We start from the raw sequence: 16496 nt of genomic DNA, 5'->3' as shown, positions 1-16496 counted from the left end.
AAGCAAATAATTCAACAGCAGTAATGACCTCAGCGGATCCCAACAAAATAAGCATGTAACCTAGACATGGTTTCTAATACGAATCACAATTCGATAACTCTAGTACGTAGATATTTCATAATTACAGATAAGTTCAGGTAACTACACAGTAACACAAAAATAACGGAGTCACAGTTCACGCGGTGCACGTCCACACGCCCGTCACCTAGCATGTACGTCACCTCAACACCAGATACATAACACATATAATCGGGGTTCTTACCCTCAACTCCAAGATAAGAAGAGTTACTTACCTCGAACAAGACGAATCCAATGTCGAGCAAACTAAACAATGCTCCAGAAATTCCATTCTTTGCGTATCAACTTCTGAACGGCTCAAATCTAGTCATAATTAATTTGATTCAGTCCATACAAATTATAGGAATTAATTCCATATCAAAATACTAATATTTTTCCACAAAATCCGAAATTACACTCAAAAATCGCCTATGAGGGCCACATCTCGGAATCCGACGAAACTCACAAAATCCGACAACCCATCCAATTACAAGTTCAACCATACAAATTTTACTTAAATCCGACTCTGAATCGGTATTCAAATACCAAAAATTTGTTTTATGAATTTCTACAATTTCCCCCAAATTTTCATCTCAAAATAATGATTAAATGATGAAAACAATGATATATTCATGTATGTTATCCAAATCCGGGTTAGAATCACTTATCCCGATGAATTTCTTGAAAATCTCACGAAATATCGCCACAAACCGAGCTCCCAGAGTCCAAATGTGAAATAATACCCCAACCCTCGATTATATAGTACCACGTCTGATCTCCCAATGTGCGGTCCGTACATTTTTAAGTGCTACCGCACATTTTCAAGTTCTGCGGCCGCACAATTTTGAGTGCGGCCGCATTTCAATGTGACAACTTACTAGGCTTTAGTAAAATGCCCATAACCTTCTGTACAAATGTCCAAATGATTCGTGCTATACCTTTCTGGAAACTAGATTTAAAAGGCTACAACTTTTGTTTTTGAATCATCTCCAAATTCATAGTGGATTAAAGGATATAAGCCTCCGAAGTCAGACCATCGAACCTGCAGAACCCTTAAAGTGCGGCCGCACACAAAATTGTGCGGTCTGCACTCTTCCTCTGGAGTGCGACCACACTTGTCCTCTGTGGTCAGCACTTTTCCTCTGAAGTGCGGCCGCACTCAAAATTGTGCGGTCCGCACTTTTTCAGAAGTTCGAGAACAACATTTGAGTGCCGAAATGCCCGGACATCGCTCAAAACTCACCCCGAAACTCACCGAGCCACTCGGGATCCCGTTCAAATATACCAACAAGTTTCATAACATAACACGGACCTACTCGAGGCCTTAAATCACATCAAAAAATATCAAAACGTCGAATCGCACCTCAAATCAAAATCTATGAACTTTGAGCTTTCAAATTCTATATCTTGTGCCGAAACACATCAATTCAATCCAGAATGACTTCAAATTTTTCAAAAAAGTCATAAATGACATAACAGAGCTATGAAATTTTCAGAACTGGATTCCGACCCCGATATCAAAAATTCAACTCCCCGGTCAAACTTCTCGAAAAATTTAATTTTTGTCATTTCAAGCCAAATTTCACTACGGACTTTCAAATAATTTTTCGGACACGCTACTAAGTCCAAAATCACCATACGTAGCTATTGGAATCATCAAAACTCCATTTTGGGGTCATTTACACATAAGTCGACATTCGGTCACTATTTTAACTTAAGCGTTAAACCTTGAAACTAAGTGTTCCAACTCATTCCAAAACTTCACCAAACCCGAACTAATTAACCCGGCAAGTCATAAAACAACTATAAAGCATAAACTGAGCAGTAAATGGGAAAACGGGGTTATAATACTAAAAATGACCGGTCGGGTCGTTACACTAACAAGACTAACCTTGGACTGAAAGTAGTGACGAGCTCAGACAGGTACAATCCAAGTGTAGATTTTAACAGTACAGAAATGTAGACATGCTTTCACGTTTAATAGTTTAAGCTCAATACGGATAAAATATGACAAGTGTGACTGATATGTGTAATGTTACATTTCTATATCTACATATCAATTATGCATGCCAACTGTAATGCAACACAGTGATAAAGTCATACACATGCTCTCGGAGTATTCAATCTCACCCAGCACGCTCAATCACTCTGTACCCTAGTCATTCTGTACTCCCATTCACTCAGTAATCCTATTCATTCAGTACTCCAGTCACTCAGCACTCTCAATCACTTGGCACTCGCACTCGGCACTCGCACTCAATTGGTACCTGCGCTCACTGCTGGTATGTCAGACTCTAGAGGGGCGGATCCTGCCCAAGCACTAATATAAACCAATCATGGCATGAATCAATAAAGTTGCTGCGACATGCAGCCCGATCCCATAAACAACATTCACAATCAGGCCCTCAGCCTCACTCAGTCATCAATCTCTCCAGTCTTTCGGGCTCACAAGTCTAATGAAAATTAGCCCAAACAATGATAATATGATGTACCAATAAATGGCAGCAGAGACTGAGATATGATATGCAAATGATAGTTGTGCCAGAGTACATAATTACAATTTAAGCAAATAATTCAATAGTAGAGGTGACATTAGTGGGTCCCAACAGAATAAACGTGTAGTCTAGGCATGATTTCTAACATGGATTGTATCACAATTACTCTAACAAGTAGCAGCTTCATGAATAACAACCAGGTTTGATAACCACACAGTACCACAAAATCGACCGAGTCACAATTATCATGGTGCATGCCCACACGCCCGTCACCTAGCATGTGTGTCACCTCAACACCAACCACATAACACATATTTCGGGGATTCATACCCTCAAAATCAAGTTTAGAAATGTCACTTACCTCACACCGCGCAAATCCTTACTCCAACAGGCCCTTGCCTCGCGAATCGGCCTCCGAATGACTCGAATCTAGCCACAAACAACTTTGAGCCTGTTTGGAAAACCACCTTGGAAATGGATTTTGGTGTAATTGGGTGTAATTACACAGCTTGGCATGTTTGTTTGGCCATGTAATTACTTGGTCAGCATAAAATTGGGTGTAATTACACTCTCCAATTCTCAAGAGGGAGGTGAGAATTGGTGGTAATTACATTGTGTAATTACAAGGTTGCTTTTTAGTTTCTTTCATTTTTGTTTTTATTTTAATTTATTTTTTTATAACTTTTTTTTCTATTATTTTAATTTTATTTTTACCTTTTAATTTCTTTTGAAATTTTAAAATATATTTTTCTTTGTACATTATTTATCTTTTATTTCTATACCTTTACTTATTGTGATTTCATGTAATTTCTTATATTTTATTATTCTATTTTTTAAAACTACACCTCCTAATATTAGAAATAATGAGTCATTAACAAAATTGGCATATAATGAGTGATGCAATTAAAGTGAAATTTCGTTGTTGAATGTGGTTATAAACTTATTATGTTTCCTAATCTTAAGTTGTAGTCGAACTTACTATTATTATGTTGGAATTTGACATATGTTAAATTATTTTATTTTTTTTTAATTTTGAAATTATGTTATATTCATGGTTCCAATTTACTTATTTTAGTAGCGTTAGCTCACATTGCACGTTGTTCATAATTTAGTTAGAATTGATAGATTAGTTTTGTCAAACATTTGAATAATGTTATAACATTATATTTATAAATATTAATTTATTTTATCAAACATGAATTCCATGATGTTCTTACAAAATATATATTTTTAGTTTTTGTAAGTATCTAAACTAAATTTTAATAATTTGAAAAATATATATAATTTATTTTTACGATATTAGTTATAAATATATGATTACTAATTAATGTATATTCACGAAAAAATATACATCTTAAATACCAAATATAATATCACTTATACTTATAAAAATTTATAGGCATATATTTATTATATTAACTTTTAAGTTTTGATAATTACTTTATTTAAAATTTAATCTAACTGTGTAATTACACTTGTGCAACCAAATAGTAAACTTGTAATTAAACTGTAATGATAATGTGACAAACAAACAGGTCGCCGTAATTACACAATTGTGTAATTACTACCCTAGTAATTACACCAATTCTAATTACATGGTGGCTTTCCAAACTGACCCTTAATACAATCAACACAAGCTATAGGAATCAATTCCATATGATAAAGCTAGGTTCTTTAGCAAAAATCAAAAAGTCAACTCTGGGCCCACGTCTCAAAATTCGATAAAATTAACAAAATCCGAACACTGATTCAATAATGAGACAATCATACCAAAATTACCCAATTTCGATATCAAATCGTCACCCAAATCCCCAAATCTTACTCTCTAATCTCTAGTCCAAAATTCCCTAAATTTCACCCTAAAACACATAGTCTACGTGGAAAATTCAATGGGCATTCAATATTAATAGATAAAAATGACCAAAAGTGGCTTACCTCTTGAAATCTCGTGAAACCCCTCTCAAACATCGCCTCCAACCGAGCTTGCAAAGTCCAAAAATGAGAAAATAACTCAAGCCCTCGATTTTATAATCTGCCTAGGCATTTTCACACCTGCGGACTCCCCAACCGCACCTGCGGCTCCGCTTTTGCAGAAAAAGGGCCGCTTCTGCGAAATCCACTTAAGGACTCGACCAGTAGTACCTGCGGCCCAACCCTAGCTTATGCGAAACCGCTTCTGCGGTCTTCTATTCGCTTCAGCGCGTCTGCTTCTGCGCATTCCTCTCCGCTTATGCGATCGCCAGCCACCTCAACCAAAATCAACATCTGCGGAGACTTGTCACATCTGCGGGCTCGCAGATGCAGAAACATCCCTCGCACCTGCGACTACTTCCCAACTCCCACAAAACCGCACCTGCGACACATGTTCGCTTCTGCAGTCGCACATCTGCGACCAATCCTCCACACGTGCGATAGCACCAGTCATCAGCTGCATCAGAATTTTTTTTTTAAGTCCAATTTCAATCTGTTAACTATCCGAAATCCATCCGAGGCCCTCGGAACCTCAACCAAACATACCAACAAGTCCTAAAATATCATAAGAACTTAGTCGAGGCTTTACATCACATCAAACAACATCAAAATATGAATCACACCCCAATTCAAGCTTAATGAAACTAATGAATTTCCAACTTCTACAATCGATGCCGAAACCTATGAAACCAACTTCGATTGACCTCAAAGTTTCCACACATGACACAACGGACCTATTCCAACTTCTGGAACAAAAATCCAAGCCCGGTAACCACAAAGTCGACTCTCAGTCAAACTTCTCAACTCTCCAAACTTCAACTTTTCTCTCTTTCGCCAATTCAAGCCAAATCACCTATGGACCTCTCAATCAATATTCAGACACACTCCTAAGTCCAAAATCACCATATGGAGCTATCAGAATCATCAAAACTCTGTTTTGGAGTCATTAACACATTAGTCAATATTCAGTCAACTCTTTCAACTTAGGCTTTCAACCTTGGGACTAAGTGTCCTGACTCATTCCGAAACATCCCCGGAACCAAACCAAACACCCTGAAAAGTCACATAACAAAAATTGATCATAGAATAAGCAATAAATGGGAGAATAGGGCTATAATACTCAAAATGACTAGTCGGGTCGTTACATTCTCGCCCTCTTAAATAAATATTCGTCCTCGAACGGGTCTAGAATCATACATAGAGTCTCAAATAGGCGTGAATATCTGCTACGCATCTCTTGATAGGTCTCCCTAGGAGCCTCGTCGACTGGCTAACCTCTCTACTGTACCTTCACTGAAGCTATATTCTTTGACCTCAACTTTCGAACCTGCCAATCCAAAACAGCCACCGGCTCCACATCGTAAGTCAAATCTCCATCTAAATGAACCGTGCTAAAGTCCAAAATATGAGACGGATCGCCAAAATACTTATGGAGCATGGAAACATGAAACACTAGATGAACACTCGATAGAGTAGGAGGCAATGTAAGCTTGTAAGCCACTTCTCCAATCCTCTCAAGCACCTCAAAAGGCCCAATATATCGAGGGCTCAACTTGCTCTTCTTTCCGAACCTCATAACACCCTTCATGGGTGAAACTCTGAGCAATACCTTCTCTCCCACCATGTAAGTAACATCACGAACCTTCTGATTGGTGTAACAATCCCTGTAGGGCTAATGGGACGATTTGGGATGCGTTCTAAGATCCAGCATTACAATAGGTTAACTGGAACTGTTAATTGTAACGGTTTCAAAACTGTCTCCATATATGGATACTGTAACGGTTATGAAACTCCTACCTGTAACGACCTGACCAGTCATTTCGAGAGTTATAACCCCATTTTCCCTATTTCTACTTCTTTTTGTATTATTCAGCTATATTATGTTATATCAGGTTAGTTGGTTCGGGACCGGAGTGGTTTCAGAGTGAATTGAGACACTTAGTCTCTTAAGTAGAAACTTAAGTTAAAAAAGTCAACCGGATATTAAACTACGAATGCGACCACAACCTCGCGAACGCGTAGAACAAGGACATGGGGTCCCCAACTGCCTCACTCCTCTTCGCGAACGCGACACTGCTCCCTCGTTCGCGATGCACACGCTGACCACACCTTCGCGTTCGCGTCCTCCCCTTCGCAAATGCGAAGAACAAAATCTCACCACTCAGAAAACACTCTTTGCGAATGCGAGGGCCCACTCGTGAACGCGAAAGAGGAAACCAAAAGAATGCAGCAGCAGATATCAGCAATCTCACCAAGGCTAAATATAATTTGTTAACTACCTGAAACTCACTCGAGGCCCTTGGGACCTCAACCAAATATACCAACGCGTCCCATAACATCATACGAACTTAGTTGAACCTCCATATCACCTTCAACAACACCAAAAATACGAATTACACACGGATTCAAGCCAAATGAACTTAAAAATTTCTGAATTCCACAAACCACGTCCGAATGACCTCAAATTTTGCACAAAAGTCAGAAATGACACAACGAAGCTATTCAAATTTCCAGAATCGGATTCTGACCCTGATATCAAAAAGTCAACCCCCACCCCCCGGTCAAACCTCCCAAAAAATTCATCTTTTGCCATTTCAAGCCTAATTCCACTACATACCTCCATAAAATTTTCCGGACACGCTCCCAAGTTCATAATCACCATGCAGAGCTATTGACATCATCAAAATTCCATTCCGGATTCGTTTGCTCAAAAGTCAACTCTCCGGTCAACTCTTTCTATTTAAGCTTCTAAATAAGGATTGTTCTTTTAATTTAATTCTGAATCTTCAGTAATTCAAACTCGACCACACCCGCGGGTCATAATACATATTGCAAAGCTGCTCGATACCTTAAGTCACTGAACGAGGCGTAAATTCTTAAAATGACAAGTCGGGTCGTTACATTCTCCACCTCTTAAATAAACGTTCGTCCTCAAACGTGCTAAGAATTATTTTGAGGTTACCAAATTGATGATTTTTCTTTTACACATATACTCGCAGTTGATCCCACATTACCGTATTTGAGATAAGACCGACAACACCATCTCATTTGAGATTATTTATTTTATCCATATATGTAAACTTTAAGACCAATTTCTTACACTCCAAACATTTTCAAAAGGCCTGATTTTTACATCAATGTACGGTATTAGTCTCAACTGGCTATAGCAACTCGTGCCTACGCACACATCAACTTTCTTGATAGTGTTGAAGTACTTCAAATTTTTTTTGGGGTGTTACATTCTCCCCCGCTTAGGATCACTCGCCCTCAAACACATAATATAACTTATCTCTTCTTTTGCATGTCTCAATCCCCCAAATTTTACTAACTCCCAAATTTTTCAGAAATTTCGGCAGAGTCTCCCCTGTAAATGGACATATCCACCTGGCAGAGTAACACCAAAACAACTCCTAACAACACATCCACAACCCAACAAAGCACCACAGTGTATATATCGATAACACTAATCTCAACGTTACAAGCATTGTGTTATCATAATGATATCAGGACATGAAGCACATCATATGTATGCATATCACCACATCTCTGGTCTTAAAAGTTGTTCATAATTAATTCCAGCATCATCAATTAATCTCATATTAACTAACACCTCGTTTCGAATTTTCACAATACTGACAACAGAATGTGAGGCATGAAGACCTCATAACTATTTATCCGACTTAATGAGTCATATTTAACACCGCCAAGGCACTCGCCTCGTAGGCTAAAACTCAATAATTACAGCACAATTATGGCACAGAAACACATAAAAGAATTATCACATAAGCCTATCAGGCATAATTCTCTATTAGTACTATAGTACAAATTAAACTTCACAAAGGGAGAATTTAAACTTATAAATATTTCACCACAAGGACCTCGTCCTTATATAACTTCCACCGTGGCTTGTAGCCCGATTTAAATATTTCACATCATATATAAAAAAAAAATGCGAGGATCTCGTCCTCAACTCTGAATCGCCAGTATTGTGCACATGGTGCCAACTGAAATTTCAATTTCCTTTCTTTCTTATTTTCAATAAATTTCATAAACATTTTTCATAACACATAATGAACCCTCATACCGCTAGGGCATATAATTCATAAAATTGGAATCAATTATTCCGAAACACATCAAACCCACTGTAATGAATAATAAAAATTACTTTTGGACTTATAACCCTCAATGGTGCCCAAAAATAAAAATGACAGACACGGGCTCACATATTCAAATCTCCCAATAGGGATAAACATATAAGTGGGTCACAAGATTACGAAGCTCACCCATAAGCGGAGCATAATAGGAGAACTCACCTCAATATTCAAAACCGATTCAAATTAAGAATAATTCTCTCTTTTTTATTGTAAATAGATTCATACTTGTAATGACACTATCTGGTGTATCGGTCTCAGCCAAATCATAGCAATTATATCAACGGATCGGGCCTCCACCTCTTAGGCGCCCTCTACCCGCCTGTCCTCCACCCCTAATTGGTTGTGCCAGTGGAGTATTAGCTGCACTGGGTCCATAGTCTGAGTGTTCTGATAAAATCTACCCCTCCCAAGTCTGGGGCAATCTCTCATAATGTGCCTAGTATCACCACACTCATAACAACCCCTCTGAGGTCGCGATTGCTCGTACTGAGTCTGTGCCGGATAACTGGAATAACCATTATAGGAATCTCGTGTCGGTGGTGCATCGTAAGAACTTACTGGAGCACTCCAAGAAATCTAATGTGCGAACTGAGTTGGACGACTGCTCGAGCCTCCGCTATAATGGGTCCTAGCTGAGGAGTAAAATCCATTGAATCCTCTAGAGCCTCGAGACCGTTTGGCCTCCTTAGACTCCATTTCCTCGCCTAGAACACTCTCAATCTTCCTCGCAATCCCCACTACTTGTTGAAATGGAGTATCAGTTTGCAACTCCCGAGTCATGCATATTTTAATATCATAATCGAGCCCCTCAATGAATCTGCGGGCCCACTCTCTTACTGTAGGAACCAAGATAGGTGCATGACGTGCTAACTCACTGAACCTGATGGCATATTCTGACACTGTCATAGTGCCCAGACGCAATCGTTCAAACTCTGTACACCACGCATCTCGGAGAGTCTGGGAACAAACTCTTTCAAAAACATTTTTGAAAATTGAGCCCAAGTTGGTGGTATTGCATCGGCTGGTCTACCTTCTTCATAGATTTTTCACCACTGATACGTTGCGCCTGACAATTGAAATATAGTAAAGGCAACTCCGCTCACTTCCACAATACCCATGGGGCAGAGAATACAGTGACAATTTTCTAGAAATCCTTGGGCATCCTCTGTAGTTGTGTCACTGAAAGTAAGTGGACTATACCTCTTAAACCTCTCAAGTCTCTTTTGTTCTTCTTCTGATGCCTCTGGTCTGACCTCAGGCCGAACCAGAATAACAAGTTGTACCGGTACTACACCCGAAACCTGACCAACGTGAACCTGCTGCTCTGGAGTTGTGGTAGGAGTCTGAGCTACTCCCCCAATCTGCAAAATATTTGGTGCAACAGAGATCAATCCCGCTTGAGTTAATGTACCAAACATACTCAGGAACTGTGTTAAAGTCTCCTGAAGTCCGGGGATAATAGCAGGTCCTTCTAGTACCTGTCCCCCAACTGGAGTTACTGGCTGCTCCTCAATTGTTGCTCTGATAGGTGCTCTAGTCGCGATACGTGCCCTTCCTCGGCCTCTACCTCGGCCCCGGCCTCTTGCAACCCTAGCAGTATGTGCGGATGCCTGCTCAGCTAACCTGGTAGCGCGTGTCCTAACTATCTGTGAGAGAATAAAGATACAAAGGCTCAAATTCCACAATCAACAAATTCGCACGACAGGAATGAAAGAAGTGGAAATTTCCTAACAGTTTTGTAGTCTATCGAAGATAAGTACAGATGTCTTCGTGCCGATCCGCAAGACTCTACTAGACTAGTTCGTGACTCGTAGAACCTATGAACCTAGAGCTCTTATACCAACTTGTCACGACCCAAAATGTCACCATAGGTGTCGTGATGGCACTTAGTCTCTAAGACTAAGTAAGCCGATTTCAATTACATTTCAAGACATTTTTTTATATAGAAACTAGCAGAGGAAATAATAAAACAACCTCCCAAGACTGGTAGTACTGAGTCACGAACTCTAACTGAATACATGCAATGATCTCAAGGATCAAATAAACAGCATTGTTCGAATAAGAGTTGACAATACAATAAAATGGAAAGACTCCAAGGGACTGTGACGACCAAGCAGCTCTATCTTGAATCTTTGCGATCACACTTTAGCTCTGTCCGAGTCCGATATCTCCAACACCTGGCTCTGCACAAAAATATGCAGAAGTGTAGTATGAGTACACCACGGTCGGTACCCACTAAGTATCAAGACTAACCTCAGTGGAGTAGAGACGAGGTACAGTCAATACACTCACTTGTTTAATAACCTGTGCAATATAATATACAAAATAATAGGAAACAAATAACAATAAGGGCAACACAAATCAAACAGTGATATGCACAGCATGGCAACAAGAACACCATTAATATTGCTCAACAAATAATAAATACAAGTACACCCAATTAAATCAAGTCCTTCAAATAAATGTCTTTCAAATATAATTTCCTCAAATAAATATCTTTCAAATGCAAATTCTTTCATATAATATTTTTTGAATAAAATTCCTTCCAAATAAATATTTTGAATATAATTCTTTTAATTAAAAGTCACCATGTGACACCACATTTCATAATCATAAAAATACGGGTCTCAGCCCTTTTTCATATTTATCGTAAATATGGGTCTCAGCCCACTTTCATATTTCCACGGCACTTCGTGCCCAAAATTAAATCATCATATTTTTCTGGCACCTCGTGCCCACGTTTCATATCCCAATTGCACGGACGATTCACGTGTCAATATCATCATTATTTACTCACGGCACCTCGTGCCCACATTTTATTTTATAATCCGCCTGACAATAGCCACATGCTCCCATTTTCAACATAGATTAGACTATTATCAAGTCTACCGAAACAACAAGACAAATTTCACAAGATATAAAAAAAGAAACACAAGAAAGTTCACAACATCACATAGAAATTACCAATGCAATAACTCCACATCGTCATATATCATCCCTGACAATAGCCACCCTTATCTCTCATATAGCCACCCTTATCACTCTTATAATAGCCTCCCTTATCCCTCTGCCCTGACTATATCAATAGCCACCATTATCGCTCATATAGCCACCCTTATCGCTCCAATAGCCATCCTTATCGCTCCTATAGCTACCCTTATCGTTCCGCCCAGATAATATCCCAACATACAAAACAACAGTGAAATGCCTCCCTTATACCCACATAATATCAAAAGTGAAATGCCACCCTTATATCCTCAAAATGATAACTCAATTAACACAACAATTTATATGGAATATTATCACGGCAACGTAACAAAATTAATTCATATCACAATTTGCCCAATGGCCACAACCAATTCCAAGGATATAACAAAATTAATTAATTTCACAACAATCAGCCCAATGCTCCACACAAAAACTCAAAAACAATCAACAGAGATAAAAAATAATCAACATAGGGAACACCTTCATTAATCCAAATTTAGATAATTATATTAACACTTCTTCTTAAGCTTGCTTAATTAATTATTTGCATAGATAAAATTCATAATAAAATTAAACTCCAAGAAATATCAAACCATCAAACTCACGGAATTCACATAAGTATACAAGTAATAATTACATCGAATTGTCATATAAAAACAACTTCAATAATTGTAATTTGTGGCATGGCAGTTAGATGATTAAATATGTGCCAACAATTATCCAATTTATTACACAATATACCGAAGTCTTTATCTCAATAAATTTTGCACATATAAGCCCGAGTACGTACTAGTCACCTCGCATACATGGCTTTTCACATTTCACAAATGGCATATAAGACTTGATGCCTAAGGGGTAATTCCCCCACTCGAGGTTAGGCAAGACACTTACCTTTTTGAAGTTATGCTGATATTCCAAAATCGCTTTCTTGCTTGAATTAACCTCCGGACAGCTCAAATCTATCCAAATTAATTGTACAACTTCATTAAAATTCATCGAAAATAAATTCCGGATAATAAAACGTTGACTTAAAAATTTATTCTAAAAGGTCAACAAAAGTCAATGTGGGGCCCGCCCCTCGGAACCCGACATAATTTTTACAAAATCCGAACATCCATTCCGATACGAGTCCAACCATACCAATTTTATCGAATTCCAATAACAACTCAACCTCCAAATCTTAAATTTTTGCTTTTGGAAGATTTTGCAAAAATCTTGATTTCCTCCATTAAAATCCGAATTAAATGATGAATATAACCATAGATATATGAAGTATAATCACTTTAGGATATAGAAAATTTACCCCAGTCGAAGTCATGAAGAAACCCTCAAAATCGCCCAAGAACCGAGCTCAAAAATCATTTTTTTGTGTTATGAACTCAAACCCTCGATTTGGAATTTGACACTGTCTGCCCAGATTTCCTTCTTTGTGAACGCGACCGTCCTCTCGCGTACGCATAGACCAACTTGACTTCCTCTCCAATTTACTCTTCGTGAATGCGACACATGACTCGCGAACACGATGCTTTACTATCTCAGACCTTCGCGAATGCGACCACAAACTCACGAACGCGTAGAACAAGGACCTGGGGTCCCCAACTGCCTCACTCCTCTTTGCGAACGCGACACTGCTCCCGCGTTCGCGATGCACATGCAGACCACACTTTCGTGTTCGCGTCCTCCCCTTCGCCAACACGAAGAACAAATCTCACCACTTAGAAAGAACTTCGCGAATGCGAGGGCCCACTTGCAAACGCGAAAGAGGAAACCAGAAGAATGCAACAGCAGATATCAGCAATCTCCCCAAGGCCAAAAATGATCAGTTAACCACCCGAAACTCACCTGAGGTCCTCGGGACCTCAACCAAACATACAAATGTGTCCCATAATATCATACGAACTTAATCGAACCTTCAAATCACCTTCAACAACACCAAAAACACGAATTACACACAGATTCAAGTCTAATGAACTTAGAAATTTCCGAATTCCACAAACGACGCTGAAACCTACCAAATCACGTCCAAATGACCTTAAATTTTGCACACAAGTCATAAATGACACAACAAAGCTATTCAAATTTCCAGAATCGGATTCCGACCCCGATATCAAAAAGTCAACCCCCCGGTCAAACCTCCAAAAAATTTATCTTTCGTCATTTCAAGCCTAATTCCACTACAAACCTCCAAATAATTTTTCGGATACACTCCTAAGTCTATAATCACCATATGGAGCTATTGACATCATCAAAATTTCATTCCGGAGTCGTTTTCTCAAAAGTCAACTCTCCGGTCAACTCTTTCCATTTAAGCTTCTAAATAAGGATTGTTCTTTTAATTTAATTTAGAATCTTCAGTAATTCAAACTCGACCACACCCACTGGTCATAATATATATTGCGAAGTTTCTCGAGATATTAAGTCACTGAACGGGACGTAAATTCTTAAAACGACAAGTCGGGTCGTTACACAAACTATCCAAATGTGCTTTTGGGCAAGATAGAGCGGAGTATCTTGGCCACATTATCTCTTGCAAAAGGGTAGCTACTAACCTTACCAAGATTGATTCAATGGTTAATTGGCCTGTGACTAGGTCAGTCAAAGCTCTTAGGGGGTTTTTGGGACTCACTGGGTACTATAGCAGGTTTGTGAAATCTTATGGAATCATTAGTAGATCTCTAACCAACTTGCTCAATAAAAAATCATTCCAGTGGAATGAGGAAGCAGAATTGGCCTTTCAGCAACTGAAGATAGCCATGTCTACAACACCTTCTTAGCCTTGGCTGACTTTACCAAACCTTTTATTGTTGAAATTGATGCTTGTGCTACAGGTATAGGGGTTATCCTAATGCAAGAAGGGAGACTTATAGCTTACCGTAACAACGCATTAGCCTTGAAGAACAAGGGTTTATCTACATATGAGAAGGAATATTTAGCTATCCTAACTGTAGTAGAAAAGTGGAGGCATTACTTGCAGGGTGGTTGCTTTATTATAAGAACAGACCATCAAAGCTTGTAGTACCTTCTGGAGCAGAGAGTAACCACAACTCTTCAACAAAGGGGTCTTACTAAACTCCTGGGATTGGATTATGAGGTTCAGTACAAAAAGAGATCTGAAAATAGGACAGCTAATGCCCTTTCTAGAAGAATGAAAGAGGGTGGAGAGTGTACATTAATTACTAGTCATCTTTTCTACACATGCTACTTGGTTACAAAAGGTATGTCTCAGCTATGAGGGTGATCTTGCAGCTTCTCAACTACTAGGAGCACTGACAGTATCTACTACCAGCCTCAAGGACTATTCCTTGAATCAAGGGGTGATCAGGTCTAAACAGAAGATCCATGTGGGAAAGGGAAATGAACTAAGACAGAAAATATGGGAAAAGTTGCATCAGTCACCAGTTGGGGGCCATTTGGGTCAGCAGGGAATACATGAGAGTGAAGTCCATCTTCCACTGGCCCAGCATGAAGACAGAAATTTTCAGGAAGGTGAGTGAATGTGATGTATGTCAGAGGGTGAAGACAGAACAAGTTCATTCTCCAGGGTTATTACAACCCCTCCCAATACCTGAACATGCTTGGCATGACATATCACTAGATTTTGTGGAAGGGTTACCTTTTTCTGGACAAAAGAGTGTCATATTAGTGGTGGTGGACAGGTTCACTAAATATGGACATTTTCTAGCACTTAAATACCCCTGCACAACTCAAGAGGTGGCAGACCTATTCCTCAAAGAAATCTACAGGCTACATGGGCTTCCCAAAACTATAGTATCAGATAAAGAAGCCATTTTCATCAGCCATTTCTGATAGCATCTCTTTAAAACCTTGGGAACTAAACTCAACATGAGCTCAGCATATCACCCACAGTCTGATGGGCAGAAAGAAAGGCTTAATAGATGCTTGGAGACTTATCTCAGAGCCATGATCTTTGATAAACATAAACAGTAGACTAAATGGTTACATTTGACAGAATGGTGGTACAATACAAATAACCACACTTCCCTTAAAACCACACCATTTGAGGCTTTGTATGGCTACCCACCAGTCCAGTTACCACTGGGATTCCTAGCCAACCCAAATCAGAACTCAACAGGGGTGTGTCTAGCTCAAAGGCAACAAGCGCTTCAGACACTTAAAGAAAATCTCACTCAAGCTCAGTCAAGAATGAAGTTCTACGCAGATCGACTAAGGACTGAATGAACTCTGGAGGTTGGGGACCAAGTCTACCTCAAACTTTAACCCTATCGACAGTCTTCTATTGATGTAAGGAAAAATGTTAAACTATGTGCCCGCTACTATGGCCTTACAAGACTTTATAAAAGATCGGAACAGTGGCTTACCGATTAGAACTACCAGTAGGCTCCCAGCTACATCCGGTCTTCCATGTGTCTCAGTTGAAGAAGCGAGTGGGCCCTGCTATAGTTCCTCAGTCACAACCTCCAGTATGTGATGTAGAAGCCATAGTATTGATCCAACCTTTAGCGATTTTACAAAGAAGAATGGTTAAAGTCAACAATGGGGTAGCAGTGAAGGTGTTGATTTAATGGGCTAATCTAGGAAAAGACGACGCTTCTTGGGAGGATTGGGGCTATATCAAGAGCAGATTCCCAGAATTTATGGCTCAACGACGACCTTGAGGACAAGGTTGTTCTTGAAGGAGTGGGGAATATTATGTCTGAGGAAGCTTAGGGTTTGATTTAGGAAAGTGTCGGAGAATAAAGAAGACCTTCCTATCTGTAGACTATTCGAGAAGGTCTATTGGTCCTGTAGCATATTGGGCTTTAGTAATAAAAGGGGAACAAGCCAGAATAAGAGAAAAGGGCATAGGCCC

The 16496-nt window shown here is 39.2% G+C and overlaps 1 long non-coding RNA gene across 1 annotated transcript; it reads right to left on the bottom strand.

Annotated features, from left to right (window-relative positions):
- Positions 1–10385: 10385 nt before the first annotated feature.
- LOC138896502 (uncharacterized) lies at positions 10386–16432 on the bottom strand. Its single transcript, XR_011409749.1, has 3 exons — positions 16006–16432; positions 12557–12624; positions 10386–10860 (listed from the first exon to the last, which is right to left on the bottom strand). It is a non-coding gene; the product is annotated as an uncharacterized lncRNA (long non-coding RNA).
- Between the last annotated feature and the right edge of the window lie 64 nt (positions 16433–16496).

This window comes from Nicotiana tomentosiformis, chromosome 7 (assembly GCF_000390325.3).
Source record: "Nicotiana tomentosiformis chromosome 7, ASM39032v3, whole genome shotgun sequence".
In the NCBI taxonomy this organism is placed as follows: domain Eukaryota; kingdom Viridiplantae; phylum Streptophyta; class Magnoliopsida; order Solanales; family Solanaceae; genus Nicotiana; species Nicotiana tomentosiformis.
The sequence above is the reverse complement of the archived record's forward strand: the minus strand, read 5'-3'. Positions and strand labels throughout refer to the sequence as shown.